Source organism: Cricetulus griseus (genome assembly GCF_003668045.3).
Source record: "Cricetulus griseus strain 17A/GY chromosome 1 unlocalized genomic scaffold, alternate assembly CriGri-PICRH-1.0 chr1_1, whole genome shotgun sequence".
In the NCBI taxonomy this organism is placed as follows: Eukaryota; Metazoa; Chordata; class Mammalia; order Rodentia; family Cricetidae; genus Cricetulus; species Cricetulus griseus.
In genome coordinates this window covers 109502455-109524020 of record NW_023276807.1, presented here as the reverse complement: position 1 = coordinate 109524020, position 21566 = coordinate 109502455, and the positions used below count along the sequence as shown (strand labels likewise).

General features: G+C 37.3%; 1 long non-coding RNA gene across 1 annotated transcript; it reads right to left on the bottom strand.

Moving 5' to 3' along the window:
- Positions 1 to 7956: 7956 nt before the first annotated feature.
- Positions 7957 to 11987, bottom strand: LOC113839406. The gene is made up of 2 exons (XR_004772524.1): positions 11818 to 11987; positions 7957 to 10131 (listed from the first exon to the last, which is right to left on the bottom strand). It is a non-coding gene; the product is annotated as an uncharacterized LOC113839406 (long non-coding RNA).
- Positions 11988 to 21566: the final 9579 nt, after the last annotated feature.

The window sequence follows — 21566 nt, the reverse complement described above, 5'->3', positions numbered from 1 at the left end:
CTAGGGAGATGTAAGTTTTTCTTGAGATTATATTTGTTTATATATACATGTGCATGTTTAACAGTGAGTTCATCCATCTGTGTACAACTGTTTGCAAAATGTACCCCCTACTGCATGGCCTTCTGAATGCTGGATTTGTCAAGGTATAAGTGAGGTAATAGATAGACATATCCACACACTTGGTCTTTGTGTTTGGAAGTGTGCATACTTATAGCCATGTTATTGTTAGGACAGAATGTGTGATCAAATAAATACATTATGCTTGACAGTTTCTGGAGAGCTAGAGAGAGAGAGAGAGAGAGAGAGAGAGAGAGAGAGAGAGAGAGAGAGAGTAAATACCATTGCAAGGAAGCATGGGTGCCTGGTTTGTTTGCTTCCTTATTGATGCCTATGTGTGAAAGTTTCAGAACAGACATATAGTCATACCAGTTAGAATGTGCATTCATGTGTGTTGTATTGGTCTGGGGAGTTTAAGGAAAGAGTCTGTCAGGAGTGTCATGGAACGACAGAGTGGTACTGGAGGGGCTGTTTCTCAATGGCTATGTTTCACTGTCAACATGGAAGCTTTTTCTAGCATCTCTGCCTATTTGTCATGCTGTTAATTGATGTCAAATTTATCTCTGTTGGGTCTGGCATTCATGTGGTAAAGTGAAATTTCGAAACAAGTCCCAACCTCCAGCAGTTGGTCCTGAGATTATAAGGTGAGAAAAGGCAGGCACTTTTAGAGAAAAGAGTTGTATTTCTGTTGGTCCCTTATTTAATGGCTCTGTTGATAAAGTGTTGTGTAATACAATGGGGACAGGCTTTAATTGGGAACTGACTGACTAGTGACAGACCAAAAACTAAGATGCACACAAGGACATTTTCATACAGTCAGTTATTTACCATTCCTAGGCTTGTTATCAAAAAAGTAAAGTACTAGAACTGAGCAAAACACCATCCAGTATAACCCACTCTTTGGATTTTAGAAGAGTCTAGCATGCAGGCATAAGATTACAATTCAAGTTAGTGTAATGTAAAACTCCTTTTGAAATATATACTTTTATGCCTTCTGATAGTCTCAATTCTTTTTCTAACAATATATATTTAAAGATCATATTTGGATAAACTCCAGAGGAACAATTGTTAGTTTAGTCAGTAATTGAAGAAAAGAAGCCATATAATAGTGAGGTCTTCATGGGTGCCCATTTCTTTTCCTACACTTAGACTTGAATTATCATATTCAAAATTCAAACATCAGCAGATTCCATTTTTCTCTCTCTTTACCAGTAGTTTGAAATATATGCTTAGCTCATGAAGTACCTCTGACTAGCAGGTATTTTTAATTTTCTCCTTACCCATTACATACATTTTAGCTGAACAACAGTTTTTGTCTAAATTGAAGCTAGAAGTAAACAAATTTAATAAGTTGTGTGTCTGCTTATTTTCATGCAATTTGCAGTAAAGGGCAAATGGAAATTTATAACAGACACAATGATTAAGCTAAACCATGTTTTATAGCTCACAAAAGTACTTGTGATAAACAACAATTGCTAACTCCCTACACAGATTTTAGGGCTGGTGGTACAATTTTGATAGATAATAGAATATTACTTTAAGTAGGAATATGTAAATGTTTCCTAGATGACCAATTCTGTACAAAGTAGTCTAAAAATTGCAAGAGCCTTTAGAGGAGTAAAGGTATTACTCTGAAAGATAAAGGTGTGACATTGATTGATTGATATAATACCTGGAAGATGCATGCCACCATCACCACAGTGGGGGTGACAACCTTGTATTTCTGAGAGGAGATCAAGGAACACTACTCAATATTGAGAATTTTCTGCTCAAAGTCTCTGTAGATGGATTCCCAGATGTTTTAGCACATACACTGAGGAGGGCAAGCTTCTTTTGTTAATCATATGTATATTTCCTACTTCAATTTTCACCTTCAGCTTGTAAGATTTTAGGGACAACTTGGCACATCCCAATTCTCCTTTGAATAGGTCTACTGAGTCATATCTGATGATGACTCTTGCAAGAAAGTGCTCTTTAGTATGGCTGCTCAAGGCAAAGAAGGACATCTGGGTCATCTACACTAAGAATCCCTTCTCTTGTCTTCAGCACTTTGAGAATTTGTAACAGAAGGTCATGAGTAAATAGACCTTACACATTTTACTTCTAGAGTCTAAAACCAATAACTCTTGTTTCCTTTGGAGCCAACTAGGAGAGTTGTCTAAAAACCATAATAACCAGGCTGATTGATGATTCTGATGAAGTTACTTAACTACTGAGGTAATGGAACATAGACTCTTATTTGTGTTAAACTCCAAAGGCAGAAAACAGAATTAAGAATAGAGCCAAGTCTCTTTTAAAGTGAACCATAGATTTGCCTCTGAACAGATGTTTCTGGGAATTGAGTTGTGACAATCATTAACTATAGAATCTAGAAAGTCAAGGACCTAGATGTTACTTTTCCATCAAAGATAATGCTAAGGTGGTAGCTTGTTGAAGATGCCAAGGTTTCTAGATGAGGCCTCTCTGTGCTTCTCCCTCCTTGCTCACTCCCTCAACACATAAAGTGTGACATAAATAGTGACATAAAGACTAGAATTACTAAGACACAGAACTTGTGCTGCTCTCTGGCACAGTGTTGGTTTGCTTAGCCTACTGGTTCTTTTCTGGTTCCTAAAATACAGTTTGTACATTTTGTTTCTGTTTCTATATCAAAGGCACACTGTGGTTATGATTGAGTCTGATATTTCAAAACAAGTGTGTAAGTATATATGTGGAGGCCTAAGTTCTGGCTTAGCAGTTAAGAACACTTGTTGGTATTGCAGATTACTGGAGTTAAGTTGTCAGAATGTAGATAGTGTCTTAAAACTGTCAATAACTCCAGTTCCAGAGGTTCCAAAGCCTTCTTCAGACTTCTATGAGCACCAGGTACACACATGGAAGACCTACATGAATTCAGGCATAGAACATATATACATACACTACAAAATAAAACATTCTTTAAAATACATATTAAGTAAAAAAAAGAAAATGTACATTTTGCTGGCCTTAGTTTTCAGGGCGTTGTTTTCCTAGCTGTTTTCAGTTGGTTGATAGTGAGTTCTTAAAGCTCTCCCTGAAGTCACAGACTAGACTCTGTCACTAGTAGCTGGCCCAGGACTAGCTTCAGTATCAGTTTTCAGGTTGATAGAGATGAGAGGAGCTGGCTCTGCCCCAAGTCTACAGAAAGTGATGTATATCCATGTTAAGTTTTAAAAGAAACATTTAAGCATTTCCCTATCTTTATTTTATAATAAAATCATAGAAGGAAATCGTAGAAAGAAAGTTATAGTATCAGTTCCTACAAGACCAATAACATTCATCTATAAGACCAATTACATCAGCACCCATATGGGAGACCTGGGAGAATAGCATTTACACAAACTCTTTATCTGGCTGCAGAGACAGGATTCAGTGTCACTGTGCTCGGCTCATTTAATTCTACTTTAGATTGTGATGCATGTCACATACTCAACCTGGAACACTCTAGCAATTAAGTCAATATTTTCATTTCCACAAAAATGGTCTTACTTGCTATATTCTAATTGTTCTAAATGTGTCCGTAGTTTACATGTCTGTATATTCACCTGAATGGGTGTATTAGGGGACTATTCTCCATCATTTCCAGTCCCACTGGACCAGTTTTCTCTCCACCCACTGGGCCCCCATAGTTGCTTATGAAATAACCACTCTGAGGCTTAAAATCCGACACAATTGTTTGGCCAATGGCTTAGGTTACTTGCTAGCACTCTCTTAAAATATTAATCCATATCTATTATCATATCATATCACATGGTTGTAGCCCTGGTATCCTGCTTCCCCAGTGGCTAGGATGGCCTTTCTTCTGATCCCACCATCTTTCTCTCTTTGTCTTTGTTTGGAATCCCTAAATAGATACATTCTGCCTGGACATTGGTTGAAAAAGCTTTATTCATCAACCAATAAATGCAACACACAGATGAATCCTACAGAAGGATATCCTACATCACATGGATGCACATGGGTGTCAGGTAACATGCATGTTGTTTCATGTGTGGCAACTGACACTGTGTCTCAAGAGCTCTTCTCCAAACACATTGAGTCACGGCCTATCACTTGAACCCAGAGCTAACCAACTGAGGTAGTAGAGCTAGCCAGATTACCCTGACAACCCCCTGCACTTTCTTCCCAAGTGCTGGCATTACAGATAAGCCACAAAGTCCACTTGTCTTTGTGTGAGTGCCGGTGACACAAAATTTGTGTTTTATTCTTTTGCAGCAAGTGCTTTGCCCACTGAGGCAACTTCTGAGCTCCTTATATATTTATTTTTAAGTCCTTACCATAGAGGTAAAAAAAAAAGTCTTTTAGAAATAACAATAAAGCTTAAGTTCTTTCTTTAATCCTATATTTTGCAGAAGAAAGGTTAAGTTTAGGCTCACACAGTGGGTACATACTGAGTAGAAAAGTTCCCCAATTCTTCATTATTCTCAGGTTAGTTAAAGATACAAAGGAGGACCTGCATGAATGTAGAACCATCTGAGATAACATGTCTTCATTTCTGGAAGCCTCCTCTACCTGGACAGAACCCTACTTGAGCCCTCCTTTTAGTCTCAGCACCTGTCTTGTGTGGAAATCATTTAATCTTACTTCACTTCCAGCATTTCATTGTGAGGGGACTTGAATGTGTCTACTGGCCAGATGGACAGGTACTTGAGTACTTTATTCTTTTCCCTTTGCTATGAGACTCTACAATGCTGATGGGTTAGAATGGTTAGTGAACAGAGAATGGTCTGCCATTTATAAAAATCTTTCCAATTACTCTAAAGACGTAATGTGTAACAATCACTTATCCTTCTGACATTACAGTCCATTGGAAGTAAATGATGTCATAAACATCTTATTCTCAATCAGTTGCTTAAAGTTAGATATTGAGAGATCTCCTATATATAAAATTGGGACTTCTGACTTTTTGCAATGAGAAAAACAGCAACACATGTTCAAAGCCTTTCTTTGTCACATAGCAGTTAGAAAATCTAATGAAGTTACATGGACATCAAGAGGATAAAGACATTAATAATCATGAATTTACTGTGAAAATTAGATGAGATGATTTTTCATATCTCTGTACATTTGTCTTGAAATCTCAAAAAATGAAGCTTGGTGTCATTATTACTCAACAAATTACAGATAATACATAGTCACCAAGCAGAAAATTAATATGCAAAGTGCCAATATGATCTCACCATTTTTTTGTTAAGTGTTGGACTTTTGGTAAAGGTTGAACAGTGTTTATCTTGATACAGTATGGGTTATTTCTTTGTTCTAATTTGTTAGTGTCATTTTTCTCATTAACTTTCATTCTCTCCAAATCACTGGGAGTTTCTGAGATGTACATGCTTCTAAAAGTACTTTGTGTTTTGAAAGCCCTAGGAAAACATATATACCTGTCAATTTTCAGTAAAGTTGTCATGTGCAACACCACTTCAGGTTAATATCTCCCCACTGAATATGTATAGCTTTGGCTTCACCCATGCTTCTAAGTTTTTGAACAACTTGCTAGTTAAGTTGGATACTTCTTAACCATTTAAATCCTTAATTCTAAGGTGGGGTCTAGTGCACAGAACAGTTTGGTGTACTAGGAATAGAAACACATGTCTGCCGTTCTGTATTTGAGTCTGCCCTCAACAATGCATATAGAGGTCCAAAAGTATCAGAAAGCCCTACATTCACTTCCAGAAAAGCTCATTCCAGCTGTGAGTCTCTGGTTTCAGAGCCTGACTTTTCTGCCAAATTAAAATTGAAATCACAATTTGGCAAACACAGCTGGTAAAGTTCACTGCAGGAATGAATAACACCCAGGCTGTGAAGTCAACTACCATGTCCAGACTTGTTTACAAGTGCCAATGATTTAATTGAAACACAGCTGCAGGATTTAAAACAACAGTGTTTAGCCTTTTCCAATATTTTCAGATCTTTTGTCCCATCCAATTCCTAAATAGACTCCTTAAGACAGTTAATGGAGTTAATTAGTTCACATAAGCTAGGTTATGGTCTGCCAACCAAGAACTTCCAAAAATCAGTGAGTTAAGAAAAAGAGTTAATTTCATGCTTATACAATTTCTTGTTCACTAAATTCCAAGTTACTTATTGATTTAGACATGTTCTGTGAGTTATAATTTTCCCATCTCAACACAAGGCCTCCAAACTGGCCTGGGGCAATGTTTGCTATTAGAGAGAGAAAGGTACTGAAGACACAAACACCTTTGTATGACACAGGAAGCATGGTCTGTGGGGCAGTGTTTAAGGTCATGGTTTATGAGAAGAAGATTAAGAAGATTAAGCTTCGATTAGTAGTTGATTGTCAGATGAAATTAAGTATCCTATTTATTAAAATTGCAATTGCAAAATCTGGCATTCAATAGGACAATGTACAAGATGCTTTTTGAAAGCTAAGCAATGCTAAATAAATTATTCTTATGCAATGACTAAGACAGTGTCTGTTATGTTAAATGCCGTTGTAATTGTCATGGTTTTATGTTATTATGGCTAGCCTAGAGTTCCCAGATATTTCACCAAATGATAATACAAACATACAGTAAAGACATGAAGATATGATTGCAATGAACTTGAAGAAAGTTCTTAGCATTCTGGGAAAGGCATGTTGCAATGTCATGAAACACTTTGAAAGAAGAACTGAGGCTTACTTGAGGAAAAGAGAATCTTAACAATGGGCTGCAGTTTCAAGCTATTTTAGAATGTACCAGCACCTTTTGTGCTGCATAATTAAGACCTGCCTTGATAATTTAACATAACTACACAAGGCACCTCTTCACAGTGAATCCATATATCCAAGTTAAACGTTTTTGGATTTTGTCTGTATAGGTGCATGGGGATTTGTTGTTGTTGTTAGTGGTGGTGGTGTTGTAGCCTCACTGTTTTAAGAGTATCTTGAAACTGTACTCAGAATATATTTTTCTCTAAAATGTTAAATTGTTAAATAACATTTCTAATGAGAACTGAAGCATGACTTTACTCCTGTTCTGAGGAAAGCAGATAGTGATCAAAATATCAAGACAAACATTTAAAAGTGTGATTAAAGCAATCAGGATGGGAAAATAAGGCAATGATTTGGACATTATGTTCTAGTAGCTCCAATAGAGTACTTATACATTTTATCAATTTAAGATACACAATGTCAGAATCTGTGTGACTGAAAATATGGGGTTTTAGAATGCTTTTATTACAATTACTTTTGTGTGTGTGTGTGTGTGTGTGTGTGTGTGTGTGTGTATGTGCATGTGCATATGAAGTTGTGCCCCAAACTGATCATTGGAATGAAAGAAAGCTAGATAATTAGTGAGAGCTGTGCACACAAGTCTAGAAGAAATAAGATTGACTGTTGAAGTTAGGTCTTTCTAATGCCAAAGATCATAACTAGCTGTAATCTGTGACTGTTTCAAGATTGAAGGAAGATAGAGGAAAGACCAAATGCAAGCTAACTCCTGGGTTATTTGCCTCCACCATTTCCTACATCTAGGAGGCATCTTTACTCTCTCTGTCCACCTGAAACTATCCATGAAGTCAACACAAACCAATGTCCATGAAAACTCTACAATCTCATCCTGGTCTAGTGGAGTCTAATGCATGCCGCACTGTCTACTTCATGGCCATTTGTGGAAAACTGACCCAGCTGAGTGTGGGAGAATCTACAAAACTTAAACAAACAGAATGACAGACTTAAAACTTACCTTAATTCAAACTGATGCCAACTACTCTGCTCTATTCTAATTAACTTGAATAAATAACCATGTTTTATATGTATATTTCCATGTGTGTACATGTATGTGAAATTATCATTTGTAAATTATGTAACAGTTTAGATAATCACTTTCCAATTCTAACAATCACTCAAGTCAATCAATCTCTTTGTGCGGTGTGTGTGTGTGTGTGTGTGTGTGTGTGTGTGTGTGTGTGTGTGAGTGTGTGTGTGTATCACTAAGTAAGGTGGCCCTATGGATGTAGTGGCCAACAATACTGAGGCAGAGCTAGCACACAAAGCAAGATATAACATTAATTATACACATAGTTTCATATTTATATAAGTAATTTCTAGTTACCTACCTAATAACATAGCATATCATTGCACATGTGGTGGAAGTCAGGAAAAAATATTTCTTGCCCCCCCTTTAATTTGCACTACATTGTAGGCACCTTTAGTGAAAATATGAACTGTCACATCAAGCTCTACCAAAAACAGTGATGACAACTCACCTGTCTAACATGCAAGAGATGAGATTCGGCCAAGTGCCTGCCCTCTATATCACTCTTTCATCCTTTGCCTACTCTTGGAGACAGATTCACAGTCCTCAATAGATCTACAGGCCAAAAGCATTGTTATTATTTACACTGAGCTTCTTCCAGTTTTTTTTTAAAGTTGTAGTCAAACAGGAAGAAAGCAAAAAATTTGCATACTCTATCAATCTTTCTGACTCCTTAGATGCTGAGATTTACAGAAGGCAATAGTGAAGGAGCCCTGGATAGGGAAATATAGGCTGATTTCTAGGCTTTAAAAGATTATTTGAGGATAAGTGGTCTGTATTTCAAATGTTCTAGCACTTTATTATTACATCATGTCTCATATACTGTTTCAGGAAGGTAATTAACCCCACAGTTTATGCTAATATTGAAAAGTAAATTTAAACTAAATATGATCATTGTTTCAATATCCAATCCAAAATGTGTTTTCTAGAAAACACAACTGCCCCTTAACTTAAGAAGCATCTTTTCTTTACCAAGCACAAATTGAAATGTACCATCTGTTGGCATTAGAAAACGGGGCACATATTAGTAATAGTATACTAAGACATGTACAAACCATTGGTGAAAATAGTATTAAATAAGAGGCTTAAAAGCATGTTTTGTTATTGTTATTCTAGTTTTCAGCTCCATATTGATGTAAACACCACTCATTTAATTATTTTATAGTGTTGTATGCTCTACGAAAAAGGTATGATTCCAAGATGACAGTCACACCTGAAATCATAGGTTGGAGATTATCACTTGCTTCCATATTCGTAACTGAACCTTGGTCTTCTGTGAAAGCAACAAGTGTTCTTCAACTCCCTAGTCATCTCTCCAGACCTCTGTTTTGTTGCTGATATTTGCTTGTCTCTTTATTTTTGTGAATTTCATACAACTGCTATGGTCTAGATAATTTCCTTCCTTCTCCCCACTCCAACTCCCATCTGTCCTTTATTCTCTAAAATTCATAACCTTTTCTCTATAGTTACTACTGTTATATGTATATACATAGGTAGAAAAACAGATAGATGACAGATGATAGATAATTGATAGATAGATATATACATAGATAGATGATAGATGCATAGATGCTAGATCATAGATACATAGATACACAAATAAATGGATAGATACATGCATAGATAGATAGATAGATAGATAGATGGATAGATAGATAGATAGATGTGATACCACTAAGACCATTTAGTATTTCTCTTACCCATGTGTTTAAGACTGACCATTTGGGATTGGCTAACCTATCTAGAAGCTTCTCCCCAGAGAAAACATTGATTGCCCATAGTTCTTTTTCTAGGTGTAGGACCTTGAAACCACCCCATCACATTTCATTAGCATTTATTCTTATACTATGTTTATTAGTGTTTCCTGCATATGTGAATCTGCACCATTGAGCACAGTGCTTATAGAATCCAGAAGAAGGTGTTAGCTCCTTCAATTTGAGGTACAGGTGGTTGTCAGCCACCATATGGGTGTTGCAAAACAAACCTGGGTTCTCTGCAAGAGCAGCAAGTTTTCTTAAGAGTTATTATTCTAGTCCATACTTTACCTGCATGCTTCTTATTGATTACAACTTCCTAACTCATATAACATTATCAGTAGATTTAACCAAGGCACTGATGAGATAATCTAGTAACTTGCCCTGTCATTTCTTGGCACCCCAGCTTCATTGACCCATACCCATGCTCTCCCACTTTCTGATGTCCATCCATTTATTCTTACTCTCAGTCATAATGCATCTCTGACTGCTCAACCTCTAAGGCAGCAGTTTTACTTTTTCTATTCTTCAATAATCATCTTGTTCTGAAAATAAAGGAAAACAAAAAATAAAAGTTTTTAAGTTAATTTTCTCCTTTTTAAACAAAATTTTAACATATTATTTCTCTTAAAGTCTTTAGCACATGATAACTAATGAGTGAAGCTAAAATTGTATTATGTACTATAAACAATATTTTGTCTTTCCACCTCTGAGATTCTGCATGTCTGCATTGTACTTATGTTAAAATATATCCAACTCCTCTTCTCTCTAAAGGCAGCTTTTGTGCCCTGTCCTACTTAATCTGTTCACAACTAAAAGCATTCATTCTCTTCTTTCTATTCTGCTTTGTTTTACATGCTTTCCTAAAAAGTTATCACCCTGTTCTTCCACTACCCATAGAAGAGGTAGTGACTGAAGTGATTCTTACAAGAACCCATGAACCTTTTAAAGCTTTACTTTGTCAATATATTTCTTCCACTTGCTTAACCACTATTACACATAAAAATGAACTACCTAGGGATGATCTATTGAATTGCTAGAGATTCTGACATCCCCCACCCTTCTATTATTACATAGCAAACACTAGAATTCCTCATTAATTTAGGGTCTAATAACTCTACCACTTTTTTTCTTGTCTGATATGTGGCTCTCTACTAGACTCATGCTCCCAAGTGGTAGTCTATCTTCTAGTTCAACTGAACTTCTTTTCTTTTAATACTCCATGTACTCTTTTGAAAATGCACAGTCTAATTTTTCTGAGCCCAAGGTATGGGGGATTTAGTCATATATTTCTTTAATTTTTACTTCTAGATAAATATATTCAACCCAATGGTATCATCAAACCACATATAAGACATAACTTCAGTAGTGATATTTTTATATTATTTATATGAGTGTTTGCTTGCATGTATGTGTACAATGTTCGTGCAATGCCTGAACAGGGCAGAGTGGTTGTAAGAGTCTTGACACACCAATCCTACAACTCTTGCCATTCCTAAGTCAGTCAGCTCATGATTTTTCAGTTCAGAGTCCACATCCCTGAGACCATGTCATCTCTTCACAACTTGATTGATAATACTAAGCACAGTGGTCAGCTATAATCCACTAGACTAATTACTGCCTCTGTTTTTAACTGCAGTTAATTGTTTTAATTGAGATCAGTGTATCAAGACTCTGTGTATATCAACTCTCTATTAGAATTGTATTCTTGCTTCTTTTCCAGACTACTTCAATATTTACAAATTTCCCCCAGTTATCTAATTAACCAAAGGATCCCACAGCCCAGGATTCCATATATATCTTTATTTCAGGAAGTCTCTGACATGCTTGCAAAGTAAGCCCTGAGATACCTTTCCTCTGTACATGCCTATATCCCATTCAAAATAATTGATTCCTACATTTATCCTCAGAGGTATCATGGCAAATCTCACTGTAGGAAAATCTCCGTGACACAACACATGTTTATTAAAGACTAGAAATCTGTGAAACAGTTACTTAGCACAAACTTCAAAGCTTGTCGAGTCTATCTCGACCAGCAAGAGAAACACGACCACGACTCTTCTTTAAGCAGTTTCTTCAGAAACCTTGTATGTTAGCTTCTACTTTCACTTTTGGTTACCTCTGCTTTGTCTGTTCCTGGAACTTTATCGCTCCTTACCGGGGACCTTATTGCCTCTTTACCGAGGTCCTTACTTGGTCCCAACTTACCTGGGACTTACCAGTCGACTGACCTGACTGCAGGAAGTTCTGAGCCGTTCACCCATGGAGGCTCCCCGTCCGGGCCACCACTCATCTTGACAGCCTCGACTAGCAAGGATGACGCAACACAGGAGCTCTTCTTGCAAGCAGTTTATTCAGAACCTTTTTTAACAGTGGATTCTCTCTCTCTGCTTCTTCAATATCTCCCAGCCCCCTGGAAATCCCAGATAACAAGCTCATTACCCAATTAGCTCACGCCACCTGGCGATCCTGGATAGGTCACAGCTGGAGGAGGCACACCAGATCCACTAAGCACTTCCAAATAAGGCTTGTTTACAGCTAAGCTCCGTCTCCCTGGCATCCAGCCAGGCCCCATCTTGGGGCTGTGGCTCCCCACAAAAGCTGTCTTTTTTACCCCAAGCAAAACATTTCCATCCTACAAAGGAGCATAGTGACCTAGCCTTTGAGCTTGTTCAGCTTGAAACCACCAGGCTTACAATGGAATGGACACTTATATGGTCATTTGATGTCTTATGATTGAGTGTGGTCTCCACTACCAGTCCTATAAGCATGGCATGAAGTTCTTTCCAAATACTGAGTGTTATATCCTTAATCGGTTTAGTAAAGATACCCTGAGACTTGTAAGCTTTAACACATCATGATTTTGTAGCACCAAAGGAACTTCTGAGCATTTATACTGGCCTCCTATACAGCTTTCACTGGAAATGGAACTACTTAAGGGCCCTGCTTGCTGCAACATTCACGCACTTACTGTAGTCTTCTCATTTAGCCCTGTGTAAGCCCAAGGAGTATTCCTATTCCATAGTATGACAATGGTTGTTTCCAAAACTTAAAGTGAGCCAAAAGCCACATTGTTTTCTAAATGCAGAAGTTGAAAGACAAATAATTTGTCTTACTATAGATGAAAAGCTTGACATTCCTCAGACTACTGGTGCCGTAAAACTATCAGCTGCTTCTTTGTGGTCTTTTATCCCCATTCTTTGGAACACACATACTTCACTGGGGAGCAGGATAACTTATTAAGTTACTATTTTCTCAACCACTGTGGTAGTGTGTCAAGGCAGCAGTAATCAAGGCCCTGCAGATTATGTGTGACAAATCTATGTGGCAAAAGGTAATGAGCCTTTAACAGGGACTATGGCTTCCATTTAAACTTGAAGTGACTGGCTGTCTTTATTTGAGGGGATTGAAAATGTGCGTTCCTCAGATCATTAGCTATATATCAAGTGTCTGAGGCTGTGTTTCATGTTTCCAGGAAAAATTACTGAGGTTGGTAATACCAGTGCCTGCTGTGGTTGTCTTACAATGACTGAGCAGGTGAAATCCTCCTTGATGTATGCCAGAACTGTGAACCATATGCCCTGTAAGTCTTAGAAAACATCCTTTATGCACAGATTTAAATAGAGAATTCTCAGTAGATGAAACTCAAGTGGCCAATAAACACTTAGGGAAATGCTCATCATCCTTACTCATCAGGGAAATGCCAATCAAAACTACTTTGAGAATCCATGTCATATCTGTCAGAATAGCTGAGACCAATAACACAATTGGCAGTTCATTCGAGGAGGGATGTGGAGCAAGGGGAACACACCTCCATTGCTGGTAGTAGAAAAATCTTGTAGAGCCACTATGAAAATCATTGTGGTGGATCCTCAGAAAGATAGGAATTGATTTATCACGAGATCCAGCTATACCACTTTTGCACATATTCCCAAAAAACACTTCATCCTACCACTAGAACACTTTCTCAATCCTGTTCACTGCTGTTCTAGTCATGATAGATAGAAATGGGAAACAACCTAGATGTCCCTCAACAGAAGAATAAAGAAAATGTGGTACATTTTACATAATGGAGTATTATGTGGCTGTTAAAAATGACGTTATAAAATCTGCAGACAAATGGGAGGAATTAGAGGAAAAAAATTAATCCTGAGTGAGGTAACTCAATCCCAGAAAGATAAATGATGATGGGGAAAGTCCTTCCGTGTATATGTCTGTCTTATTGGTTGATAAATAAAGTACTGTTGACCAATGGGAAAGCAAGATAGACAGGACTAGGAGTCAAGGAGGATTCCGGGAAATGTAATAAGGACAGTCGCTATGATGTGATCACGACAAGAATGGACACACGCCGCTAGTGTCCTCAATGAGATAAGTTTATAAAATATATAGATTAATAATTATCGTTTATAATTAAGACTGAGCTAACAAGTAAGAAATCCTAGTCATTGACAAGTAGCATTTGTAGCTAATATAATTCTCTGTGCGTTATTTTGGCCACCTACTTGTTGGTTGGCAGAAAGATTTATAATTACAAAATATGGTGTGTATTTACATATATATGTATATTAGCCATTAAGTAAAAAATAACCATGCTACAAGCTGTTGACAAAGAGAGATTAGGTATAGAGGAAGGGACTTGGAGGGGTTCACATAGGTATTCCTTGGAGCAAGAAATACAATAAATTAAATGGGTGGACTAATGGGTAGAGAGGATGGGATGGGAAGACCAGGTAGGGATGGGAAGTAGATGGGTGTTTAAAAAGGGAATGTAAGGAGAAACACCTAGAATTCAGTAGCATTTGAGGGGTGGTATGGAAACCTAGGACAGTGGAAACTTCCTAAGATACATGAAAGTGATTCCAATGAACTCAAAATATTGGTGGAGACAGAATCCCAACTGGCCATCTCTTGTCACCAAACAAAGTTTCCAGTACTGGGACTGGGTTGTATCTAGTTTAGTTGTCAGCCAAATGGGATTCCATGGAAATCCATAAAAATTGAAGGCTGTTGCCTAGAAAATAGGTGGCTGTCCACATTGACAGAAAGGCCCCAGCTGAAGACAACACCCACAGAATTCATTAAACATGGAAGGGTCTATGTCTTGCCTTCATAGAAATCTCATTTTTTTCATTCTAGTGTCTTTTGTGGAGGCAGTTACTCTGAAGGTTACCAAAAGAGAAACAAATACCAACTCAGTCCCCAGTGGCAAAACCTTTGATCTACAATTCTGTCCTGTCTACAAAATACGCTAGAGCAATGGTGGCAAAAAGTTTGAGTGAATGGCCGACCAACATCTGATTCAACATCAGGGTCCCTCTGTGAGATGGAATCCAGACTTGGAATTGCTTCAGTGACCAAGAACCAAGGATTGGACAGCCCAGGGATCTAGGGTAATACCAAACACTATTGGTCTAAACGGAAAAAAAAATAGTGATTAAAATGACTTCAAAGATAATTCTTCTGTACTTATAGACCAGTGTCTTATTCAGTCATTATCAGAAAAACTTCCTCCTGCAGCAAATGGGAACAAATACAGAGACACACAGTTAGACATTATGCAGAGAAAGAGGGAAAGAGGGAAAGAGCCAGAGGATATGGGGGCACCAGGGAAGCAGCTCTCTCTAAATGAACTTAGCAATTATCATATGAATTCACAAAGACTGAAGCAGTAAGCACAGAGCCTCCTGTAGGGTTCTGTATCAGGTCTCTGGCTCATATATTATAGCTCTCACTTTATAGTTTTTATGGGACTCTTAAGTGTGTGAATTAGTGGTTCACTGATTCTTGAGCATTTTTTTTCTGCTCTTTTCCTTCTGATGATTTATCTTATCCAACTTCAATGTAATGTTTTTTTATTTTTTTGTATTTTAATTTGTTATGTATGGTTGTTATCTCTTACAAGTACATTCTTTTCTAATGAGAGACAGAAAGAAAGGGGATCCAGATGGGATAAGAGGTGGAGATGAACTAGAGGAATAGAGGGAGGGGAAATTGTAATCAGGATATATTGCATGAGAAAAGAATCTATTTTTAATAAAAGAGAAGAATAAAAAACAGCCCTAATTTCTGCAGGTTCTTTGGGGCTTTATACTAGTTTTAAGAATTTGTACCCTGAGCATATGCTCTCTGGATTTCTTCAAAAATTCTTGGGAAGAATGCAATGGTTCTGTCACATACCAATTGCATCTTTTTCAACTTTAAACCAACGTCAAAGAATAAATTTATATGGTTGCACTGACCCATTGGACCCATTCAGATATATGTAAGTTAGTGTTGAAAATGTACTTTGGCCTCATATTGCCACTCAAGATGTCTTTCTTAGTGTAGGACATTGCCATTTTCCACTGGTGTGTTGATTTTGGCTTTCACCTCCCAAGGTTAGTTGTTTTTGAATATGAGTAGTTTGAATAGTATTCTCATTGGTTATCAAATTTTCTCACTACTGGAAACTGAATTGAAAGGTGAAACTACAGTCACAGAACCATTTTTGAATGAATGAATAGGAGGGCAAGGTAGGAAAGAGAAAGTAGTTTGGACAAAGGTATTGGATCCTATGAGTGGATATTGAGTGCAGTCTCTCTCTCTCTCTCTCTCTCTCTCTCTCTCTCTCTCTCTCTGTGTGTGTGTGTGTGTGTGTGTGTGTGTGTGTGTGTGTGTGGTGATCATTGGTATCAAGGATAAGATAAGAAGTAAAGGCATAATCAAACTGGTTCAAAGGTAAAGAGCCAACAAGGATAAAAAGAAGATGGATTAAGTTCTAATCTGTAACTGGCAGATTCAGCCTCAGCAGCAGTAGGGAGTAACAATGTTTAGGGTCATTCATATATATATTGACTATGAGGAAGCAGACTGAAGTTCAAGGTAAGGGTTCTGTAAGAAAACTTTTGGTGGTGTACTGTATTTGATTAAACAAAGTTAAACACTTCACAGTGAAGGTCATTTCTACTCAAGTCTTTAACATACCAAAGTACGTAAGATCTTTCAAAACTGGTTACTGTAATCAGCACCTCTACAAAAGCTCTGGGACTCCTTTTACTGTTGATAGTTGGAAGACTGTCAATTCTTCCTGCACTGTAATTCTAAGGAGTAGCTTCAAAGTCGTGATTTAGTAAAACCTGGCTTGGGTTGTGTTCAGTTCAGAGATGGGATGGTGGGGTGTCTGCCTGTCTACAAGGGTCAGGTGAACTGAGGTTGCTGTCACTTTGCATCTGTTCCACAGAACAGGATAATCACATTCTTCCTCCTGTGTAAGACATCATTTTTTCTGAGAAGCCACTGATGATTTGGTCCTCAGACTAGACAAAAGACATCTACTGTTGCTTTGCATAGGCCTCAGTATGGTTTCCCACATGGCGAGAGGTTTCATCTTTGAAGCCTTGGATCTTGCCTTTGACTAGCAAGTGAAAGTGGCTATGTATGGATTTCAATTTTAGAGTGAATCATCATGCAAATATCCCTAATAGCCCTTGGACAAATAATGCTGAATGCATTGTCTCTCATTCTTAACTTGTATTTCTTATTTGTTTTTGTCCTAAGGATATTTCAAGAGTCTTGGCAGCCTTCTCCCCTGGGTGATAATACCCATGCAAGAGTTTGTTTAAATGTCCAACAATTGAAGGCTAAGTACTCTTTTTTTTCCCCAAAAAATCTCACTGTAGGGGGTTGCCACTACCTCACATAATGGCATTAGATTCCTTCAGGTAAAATTACAATATAGAAGGTGACTTTCAGGAAGCAGAGGTCTGTGAGGAACTCCCACAAAGACCATCTAATAACAAATTCTTCACTGTATTTCAGTGTACAGAGTGGTTATATTTTAATGTCCACCCCACCCCCAATTCCAGGCTGCACCTATGTGATATTGTGTATTCATGGACACTGAAGTCCAATAGACTTGGGTTCAGTTCTGGCTCTTCTGTTTCCCAGCAATATAACCTTGGCCAAGCCCTTAGCTTCTGTGTTCACTGTTTTTCTAATCTGTTGAAATGGTATGGGCAGGAGTATTCTATATGTGTTGAAATCCCAGAAAGTACTCAGTGCTGAATATAAATAAACACAGTGGATATTGGAAAACTTAGATTATTGCTATTGTCGATTAAGAGTTAGATAAAAGTTAAGGGTATTTTCCTATTCCCATTGAATGTTTATATCCAAAGATGACAATCACAATGCTATTTATAAAACCAAATGACAAATGAAATCCCAAGAGAGAAACATTAGAAGGAAGAATATTCATGATGAGATAAATGTTAAAATTTAAGCTTATAAATACCACCAAATGACATGCAAATGTAGCTTTGGTTTAGGGTTTACTATGTTATGTGATGTTAATGAAATTCAGACAGTTTCTAGTCCAAGCTAACTTGTTTAGGGTGAAGTTTTATGCCTGGGGTCTTGTTGACAGAGCCTCTGAAGAGAATTTCTGGAGAGTGTCCTAGGGGGATTGCATGTCAACATGGGAAAAGGAAGCCAGTACTTCAGGAGGAGGCACCTTAGGCCAGGCTCTCTCTCTCTCTCTCTCTCTCTCTCTCTCTCTCTCTCTCTCTCTCTCTCTCCTCTATCCCTCATCCCTCCCTCCTTCCCTTCCTCTCCCCTGAACAGTGCAGCCTTTCAAGAGAAAACAATATCCTCTGGATTAGAGTAAGCAAATGAAGATGATAGATAGCCAGCTAAGGAGCTTTTCCCTTCTTGCTTGCAGGGAAGGCAGGCATTGTTATTCTTTTATTATTCTCTTCAGTAGATAAGGAAACAGGCTCACTGAAGTCAGGAGAGTTTGTAGACTTGCATAGCTACTACTTGTTAATTATTTATCTAAATCACCAAATGAAAATTGGGCATAAAATGTTCACATTTTGAAGTATGTGAAATTATGAAATAGCTCATCAAGCTCCTATACAGCTGCATCTGCTTACATCTGTAGCATGTAGGGTGGGGGTGAGAATTATTAGAACCTGTTCTCTAGGACTTCAAAGAATGTAGTTCTGTAACTAACCATAATTACCATGTTTGGTAGTATATACATTAAGTTTATTCCTTCTAAGCCAAAAAGAAATCAGATCATTATGTTACTAAAAATGTGGGGTAATCTCTCCAGAGTCATCATATAATATCACGGAAATGAGGGTTCCCCCACTTGGGGTTCTTAGTCTCATTAATACAATTTTAAAAACTGACTTGACAGATAAAGAACAATTTTATTGGAGTTTAAAAGAAAAACTCTAGCCAGGTTGTTAATCTCAGCAGCTGCTTGTTGGAGAGAGATAGAGAAGATGAAGAGAGAAAGCCAGCTTGCTTTAAACTGGAATGAAGGTTGGTCATATGTACACAAGCAACTCAAGATGTGGATAAGATCTTGGGAGAAAGACTAAGGAAGCCCAGAGAACCAGGTACAAGAGTGTAGGTTCTGGCCAACATCTGAAAGAGAAAGACAGAAGTCAAGATGATGTTTATGCCTTTCTGAGTCACTTTGTGAGTCAGATCTCAGGGTAAGAATTCTCTGTAAAGGAAAATGATATTTTCTCATTAAACTGGTAGTTATTGCACCTGTTCCTTTAACTCAGCCTGAGGTGAGTCTGCCTCTCCAGGGTTCTTCAGGGGTGGTCTTATGAACAGTAAATCCTGGAAAAAAAGGTGTTTCTGCAAATGATCATTGACTGATGAGAGCTTCAGTTACATGGAGTGTTGAAGTGTTGCAGATCTAGAGCCCAACTATAATTTATCTTGGGTTATCTTTAGCTCCCCGTGTTCCCATCCCTGTGGCAGACATAACAACCTGCAACTAACAGATAAAAACCTTTTGGAACATATTAACTTTACAAAACCATACTTTCTACCAACCAAATGTTTGAGAACATCATCAGATAGCATATTAACATATAGCTAATTTCTCAGCTTTGCTACAACTCCCTAACTAATGTTTCTACCAAGGTAGTTGAAAGGAGTCTTCATTCATGACTTTGTTCTGTTACTATATGTACTTCATGAAACAACATCCATGTTAGAGCATGGAATTTAGGGTATTCCTGAATCATGATCACTATTCCTATTGGACTCCAGAATAAACAATCACATTCCTTTAAAGATTGAATCATGTTTTTTTCATCAACCTTCTTTAAGGAGACCATTGGCCTATCAACTAGAAAGTTAGGTCTCCACCAAGGCCAGAGATTTCATTCTTTTGACCAGAGAAAATATTTTTCCCTTAATGGTCTTTGGAAGCCTCAAAAACAATTTGTATATCATGGTTAATACTTTTAGACTTCTGATATTCACATAGAATTATAGGGTTCTAAAACTCATAACTGTCATTTTGGGGGCTGTAAAAATCAATGAACTCTACCACAGTCCATAGGATAAGAGGTCATATTAGTCAACTAAGGGATATGCGGAAAGAAAGCCAATGTGTAACAGAAATAAAGGAACTGAAAAACATACTCCTCAGTCCTTCTTTATTGTTTTCAATCTTTATCCAATAATTTTTAGCATGAAACCTAGGCCTGCATGAATCTCTCCAAGCAAGTCTTTGGCCAGTCCATTATGCACCTCTGGGAGTTTCTTATTGCTTAAGAGATAAGGGTTCCTTGTAGTATTATACTGCTCTGTTACTTTGGTCTAGGTGCACAGTCATCTAATCTTACTCATGTGATGCACACTGGGCAATGTGTTCTGACTACACACTCTCCATCAGCATTCTTTGTTTGTACACAAACTCATGATTTTTCCTTTCACAAGGCTTTCAATTATGGCATCTTCTGCACTCAAATACACACAACTCTTTTCGAACAAGCTCCCCTCGAATAGGTTTAGAAGGTTTATATTGTGATCAAAATGTCTGTGTTGTAAAATACAGAACTGGGATCTTATCAATCATGAGGTGAAGGGAGAGAGAGAATCAGTCTACAGCAGCTACTCAACTTCCATGTCAGGACAACTACTGGAAGTATCCCAGAAGCACAGCAGTATGGGAGATACACAAATAAATTGTATTATGTTGTTGAATATGTCAAACAGCAGTTCTTACTTACTGCATGTTGCTTAAAAAGGATAACAAATGATGATATGTAAATTGCTGTTAATTAATTTCATGAATTTATTAATTCATAGATATGTTTTACTATATAAACTTTCCTAATACATTTGCATTTAATAACTTATGGACATGAATTATACATTGTTTTAATTCTAATCATATTTTAGAATTATGAAAATACCATTTTCTGGAGAATATGTCATAGTAATAATGACTACATTTGAATAATTCTCACACATAGTTATTTTAGAAAATTATCATATTTGTTACATGAGGCATTGTCAAGAAAAGTTACATTAGTGAGAAAACTGAAGTGAGGCTATGATTTTTCCGAAGATACATAAATTCTAAGATGCAAGAGCTAAATATCTGAAAAATGGTTCCATATTTTCCTCATATCACACAGAAAACAAAGGAATGAAGAGTGTATGATTTAAATTTTATGTCTTTTTCAGCTACTTCTGGGAGGTGGGTGGTAGGCAACCACTACATTTGTTTTGCTTGCATCTTGGATTTTGTGTTTACTTTCTTTACCATAAGTTGCATACAAATAGAGACTTACTTATTGAATACATTTTTTTTTCAGTGAAGGTCCATTCTATATTTAGCAGCTGTGACTTGTATTTTGATGCATGGTGCTTGGTTTTGATAGCTGTCTTCATTATATTTATATTCCTGAAAGTCAAATTTATCAGCAACTTCAAATAAAGTCACCTCCATCATTCACAATATTATTTTCACCAAGTGCGAAATATAAGCAATGGCTTGGCTGAAACATATTGATCATGAAATTTCCTTTGAGATACACTATTTGTCATAACTGTATTTTTAGCCAAGAATAATGAGTAACTGATAAAATGAATTATGGTAGGACATAATTGGCAAATGGAGAGCATTTTGCAGAAATCACTCAAAGTATTTTGAATTTCATTTCTCGTCATGGTTTAT